Source organism: Carya illinoinensis, chromosome 9 (genome assembly GCF_018687715.1).
Source record: "Carya illinoinensis cultivar Pawnee chromosome 9, C.illinoinensisPawnee_v1, whole genome shotgun sequence".
In the NCBI taxonomy this organism is placed as follows: domain Eukaryota; kingdom Viridiplantae; phylum Streptophyta; class Magnoliopsida; order Fagales; family Juglandaceae; genus Carya; species Carya illinoinensis.
Window position 1 is genome coordinate 30,708,362 of NC_056760.1, and position 6,318 is coordinate 30,714,679.

A 6,318-nucleotide genomic window follows, 5' to 3' on the forward strand; every position below is an offset into this window, starting at 1 on the left:
CGACAAGAAAATGTGAGGAACACTCTTAACTAAGAGGAAGAATGTTAAGAACCTGCTCAGTAGCCTGTTAACTGATGGTTGATTGTATCTGTGTAATCAGGAAGAAGATGCAGAGTCAAGGGGCGGCTTGAAGCAATGGTTCAGCCTAGTGCACTTAAGCTGTTTGATAAAATGCATGCAAGAATTTAAACTCTCAGAAAATGGCTACGGGAGTACTTCGAGGGCTCCCAACCTCCAATTGCAATAGCAAGTTCTTACAAATTTCAGATGCCTTTGTGTGTTGTTTTTCCCTTCCTATATGGACGTAGCCCATGACTAACAGAACCATTAAAACAGCGACAAGTGTAATGTAAAAACAGAAAGGGAAAAGGCAGTTTGTATAAAACACACCGTTTGGACATGACCCCAAACGCTGTGTTTAATTAAAGGACAAAACGCATAGCTTTATCAAAGGGATCTTCACACGACGCCTTTTCTTCCAAGCTTGAAAGCCCCTCACGCACTACGTACGACGTCGTTGTCTCCATTCTTCTTACAGGTTCACTTCACTTCACTTCCTGCACACACTTCACTTCCGTTTCAACTTCATTCACGGACAGATCCTCCCCATTTTCTCCTCAACTTAGGGCTAAGTCACTGGGTTCTTGACAAAGAACAAGAAACATATGCTCATCAATTAAAAGGTAGAAGAGAAAGGAAATAAACTGACGGCTCGTAGATATATAAAAGCTGAGGGTTTTGTGGGTTTTCTCTTTTTTTTCAACCGTTGTTGGAATGGTTTGCGTTTTGTTTTTAAATATTTTTAAAATAAAAATTGGACAACGGAAAAAGAATGGCTAAATTTCTCTCTTTTCTTTATCTGATTCAAAAAACGCACATTTAATTTGAAAAAATAAAAATAAAAAGAATTGCCTGTTTAGTTTAACCCTATTCATGTTCTCTAATCGTATGTTGCCATGGTGAAAAGGCCCGATTGGTATAACTCAAGGAGTGTAGGCTGCTTCATTCCATTTGCAAATGCGATCTAGAACCCTATAGATACAGCAATCAGGTGGCAAGGGAGGATCCAAACTTTTCTAGCATTTCGTTGATGTCATCTACCACCACATGATTTGTATATTGATGATCATCCACTTGTATGTGTTGAGACATTTGCTTATTGCTGAATTTTTGCTGTGGCTGATAAGTCGTCCATGCATTTAACTAGTTGTCGTAAGCTTCCGGATGACAAATTAACACAAGACGATGCAAATATGCTGAGAAATAACCTCAAAAGATAACAAGCGATAGGAGATCAATATAAAAACACTAAAAAAAGTGTGTTCAATTTTAAACATTTTGTTTGAGTTCATTTTTTGAGCAATTATATGCATATTTACATTTCCCCCCTCTATGCAGCTACATATATAAATATGTTTTATAGAGAACAGTTTAAATTTAGGACTATAATCGAACTGAGCCGAGCGGAGCCGAGCCGGACTTTGAATTGCCGAGTTCGGCTCAAATAAAAGAACTCGATTGCAAAACTTGCTCAAGATTTTTATCCAATCTTTGTTTAAGCTCGGCTCGATAAGCTAAGCTCTTAACTCAACCTTGATCCAAAACAAGCTTGACTCGAGTCAAGTCCAGCCAAGTCGAGTTGGAGTTGTTTATGTTTTACTTTTTGAACAAATGTAATAATTAAGAAATTAGATAAATAAAAATAAAAAATAAAAAATCTAAATTTAATGAAATTTTTACAAGTAACGAATAAACCCTTTACTGAATTAGAAAATTGTAAAAGTTAATAAAAATTAATATGTAACTAGTTTATATTTATCCATAATAACCATATATTATATGATTACATAAATTACCAATACATATAGATAATTTCATTTATGGTTCCCATATACATATTGGATATTATGGTAATTTCATTTCTAAAAGTGATTATATGACAAGTGAAATAACAACCATATTCAAATTTTTATACTAAAGTAATAACTATTTCAAATGAAATTGAAAATATCTTATTCCTTCCATGGTATTGATATTGTTTAATCTGGACCTGATCATGGGGTTATAAGATCAATATGTAACTATTATTTCATCGATGAAGTAAATCTCACTACCCGTATTTTTTCACCAAAGTTTCTGAAATTTGCATATGAATTTTGGAGCTTAAAATGAAATAAAAGAGAAACAGACACAAAATATGAATCTTAATCCAGGATTTGAGAACTAAGCCATGAGAGTAAATTCAAATGTACCAAAGTAGAGCAAAGGATGGGAATTAGATCAGAAATGTACCTCTGACTCGAGACTAGTTGCAATCATGTACATCAAGATAAGAATTTGGCAGTGATCAAGCTTCACGATTGGAGACTAGAGAAGATGGAAAAATGATTGGCAGAGCACTGTGAAGAATGAATCATGGAGGACTCGTCAAATTCTAATATGGAGGTTTAAGTTGACTTTTGGCTCGTGGTCGACCTCGAGTGACAGAATGCTATATATTACTACACAATTATGCCCCGACTTTTTCTTCCACTCCGTAGACAATTTGCTCAAAATATTTATATCTTCTCCATGAGAAACATCTTGCTCAAATTCTTTTTTTCTCTCGAAAATCTGATCAAACACCTCCCATGCTCTAAGATACTTAGAGCTCGTTTGAATATCTCATTATATTTAGATCCGTTATAAATAACAGTGAAATTATTTGAGTAAAGATGTTTTATTAAGTTTTGAAAAATGAGAGAGAAAAAGTTGAATAAAAATATTATAAAGTTAAAAAATTGTTTGAATATTATTTTTTTAATATTATTTTTGTTTTAAAATTTGAAAAAGTAGTATTATTTTTTATATTTTATTTAAGAGTATGGAAAAATTATAATGATTAGATGAAAAAATATATTACAGATTTGAAAATAAAAGTTTTGTATTTGAGTGATTTTTTAGAAGAAACTATATGAGAATATCTGAGATTATCTTAGAATACTTCATAACAGTTGTGTTGCCAAATGGACCCTTAGATTTAGCATCTTGTTCATTTTTTTAAAAAAATAATACCCTATGAGATCATTAGCCTAGCTTTTATTTTTCTAGATTAAGGAAGCAAATTAAAAATGCAAAGTTGATAGATTAATGCTCTCCACGAAGTTTCATGTGTTGTAATTTGTTTTTATGTATATGTTATTTATTTATATAGCGAGAAAGTTCGTCTTGTCTTGATTCAAAATGTTTGGAATGTTTAGAAAAGATTCCTTCTCATGCGTTGTTTGTTTAAATCATTGAAAAGAGAAAGTAGTCTAATATTTAGTTGCAATGAAAATATATATATATCTGTTAAAAGTATGCAACTTGTCATGATGACAACGGTATTTAGAGGAAGGTGGTAGTGTGGAAGGAGGTTGGTGGCGGTGGTGGTGATAGTGGCAGTGGCAGTGGCGATGGTCTATATACATAGAAAAAAGGGAAGGAGAGAGGTCATGGTCACAGTGAGAGGGAATGGGGTTTGGATTTGGGAGGCTAAAGCTAGACAATTGAAGTGGTGGTTATAGTTAGGGGTGTTCATCCAAATCCGGATCCGGATATCCGGCCATAACCGAATCCGGATCCGGATTTCAAAAACGGACGGTTATCCGCCCGGATACAATCCGGATTCATTCCGAGCGGATAACCGGATTCAATCCGGATATCCGGGTTGTAACCGGATATCCAAATTTTTTGCTTTTTTTTTTTTGGCTTAAAACTCAGATATCCGAGTTATAATCTAGATTCAATCCAGGTTTTGTAATAATTTAAAAAAAAAAAAATTTTGTAACTCTAAAAATAAATTATAGAACTTTTTTTAAAAATATATATATATAATCTGATATCATGTTCAAATTGTCCAGATTTTTTTTTAATAATTTAAACACTTTAAAAGTTTTTTTAAAAAATAAATTGATTAACAAAATAAATGCAAAATAGATAATATTGTTGTTACATAACAATGCAAAACATAAATTTACAAAGAAAAAAATAAATAATAATACATCACAATTAATTAAACTAATACAATATCACTACTCTTAACCGATCAAAAAAAAAAAAAAACAATGTCACTACTCTTCATATCTTCAATCCGGATTTGGGGTAAGTTGCACAATTCATATTTCACAATCAAATTGATTAGTAATTGCAGCAGCTATAATAGAACCATACCATAGCATCGAAATGCATTCCATAAGCTTATCAGAACAGAGAGAAAAGCATTCCAGACCATCCAATTTGCAAGACAAAATGATAAATACAGTGATTTAAGATACCTCTCTTAATCCTCCTAGACATGTCAACCAAAACAAAATTCAGACTTCACTCCTCATTTCCTATTTTGAAATTGTAACGTATTTTGCAAAAGCTAAAAAGAATGTCTTGTTTCATTTAGAAATTGTTTGTGAACATGGGAGTTTCATTACATCATTTAGTGCCACAAAAATAACAAAATAGAAACTCAAGAGGCCTGTACAGTGTTGAATTCAGTCAAACAAAAGTTAAGAAAAACTCATTTAGTGGGGAGGGTGGTGACCAATTACAGAAAACAGAAAAGACAAGAATGAAGGGCACAAAACACAGGATAAACAGAGCAATTCAAGAAGAACGAAGGGAAAACATTGTTACACGCAATATGCTGATCTAATCTTGAAAACATTAAATAATATCCTCAGTCGAAGTAATTAGTGAAAGCTGTGATAAAAAAGTTGATCAACATATTGTGTCATGTGTTAAAAATGAATATTGGATAGCACATTAACCCAAATCACGTACTTCCTGAACAGCCTCTCTTAACACTCAAATGCTCCTACCCCTTACCGGTCTTTAATTCAATCATTTCCATATCATTATGCCAAAAAAAATATTGATTTTAGAATCCATATGAAAGCCATTGAACCATAATCAAGAAAAAAAAATCTAGATCTCAAATTTCCTTACCCAAATCTATTTAATGTTTCCATAATCATGTCATTCTCCAGATGAAAAGAAAAAATTGTGAGAATTGATTCATGGACCACGTACAAAACCCAATCTAAGCTCCACAAAGTATTAATTTTCATTCAAGATGTTCTCGATACAATCAATTAATTAATTCGTTCACTGAATGAAATATATATAGTGATATTTTCATAAATATACACCAGACTTTTCATATGACTCCAAAACTAAATAATAGACAGATTGGGAATGGTAATACTACAAAGTTAGAACAGGGAAAGATGGATAGATCACCTGGTTGAAGAAAATTATTGGGCATCCTCTTTTGAAGTCGACCTAAAAATATAAGCTTCAAAATCCTACCATGCTCAAAGAGTAAACAAGAAGATTAGAAGATAAATACAGAACCAGAAGTAGAGAGAAACTGGTGCATCCTATATGCTAGTTATGAAGAAACCCAAACAAATAACCCACCATGAGAGACTAATAAAACCCAAAACCCCCAATAAAAAAGGGAAGGAAAAAATAGAAACTTAGATTTGAGATTGAATAAACATGGGTAGCATACTAACAAATCTGAAACCAAAAAGCAGATCTATAAACATAGAAACTTAGATCTACAAGCACATAAACTCAGATCTACAAACACATAAACTTAGATCTAGCTAAAGTGGGAAACAAAGGAAATACCCATTAAATTCATATGATATTAGTACATTCTGATGGCAGAAATGACTGCAAACTCAACATTTCAAAAGATAAAATCAATATATTCAACCATAAAGTTACTTACACCTTAAACCCCATGATGTCCTTCGAGTGCGATTGAATTAGAATAACTCCTTTTTCAAGTGAAGGAATTAAAAAAGAATAGAGAGTGGCGGTTGGTTCTTTGGAGCCTTTTCTGTGGGGTATGCATCCTTAAAAGCAAGACAAACCTGAAGAAGAGGGTAACTAAGAGCAAGGAACCCTTACAGTCGTGAACCCTTTCGAGATTCATCTTTATGAGCTGGTCGTCAACAAACCTGGACACCGTGCCATGATGGGTCTGTGCTGATGAAACTAAAGAGAGGGTGAGATGATTGAGATTGAAGAGAGGGAGAAAATGGTTTAAGGTTTTGGCCAGAGAGAGCTAGGGAGAGAGCGAGGAATCGAGGATGTCACCTGGAGGTTGGGATGAAAAGTGTTTCGGCTTGACCTAATCAGTAATTTTGTTTAAATAGTGCGGTGCGGTCACGGGTAACTGCATGGCCAAACCGGATCCGTGTCCGGATCCGGGCAATTACAAATTTATCTTAACCGCATAGTAATAATCTGGGCGGTTAACCGCCCGGATCTTCTGGATATGCGATTTTTGGG

The 6,318-nt window shown here is 33.6% G+C and overlaps 1 protein-coding gene across 8 annotated transcripts in view; it reads right to left on the bottom strand.

Annotated features, from left to right (window-relative positions):
* The window catches only part of LOC122276602 (serine/threonine-protein kinase rio1-like), a 73,551-nt gene extending 72,942 nt beyond the window's left edge, over positions 1-609 (bottom strand). For 2 of the 8 annotated variants that reach the window (XR_006228902.1, XR_006228901.1), the window contains exon 1: positions 53-600. The gene's annotated coding sequence lies outside the window, so the exon portion shown is untranslated. Of the gene's footprint in view, positions 1-52 lie in introns of all 8 variants that reach the window. The other 6 variants (XR_006228905.1, XR_006228904.1, XR_006228903.1 and 3 more) reach the window with 5 other exon arrangements.
* Between the last annotated feature and the right edge of the window lie 5,709 nt (positions 610-6,318).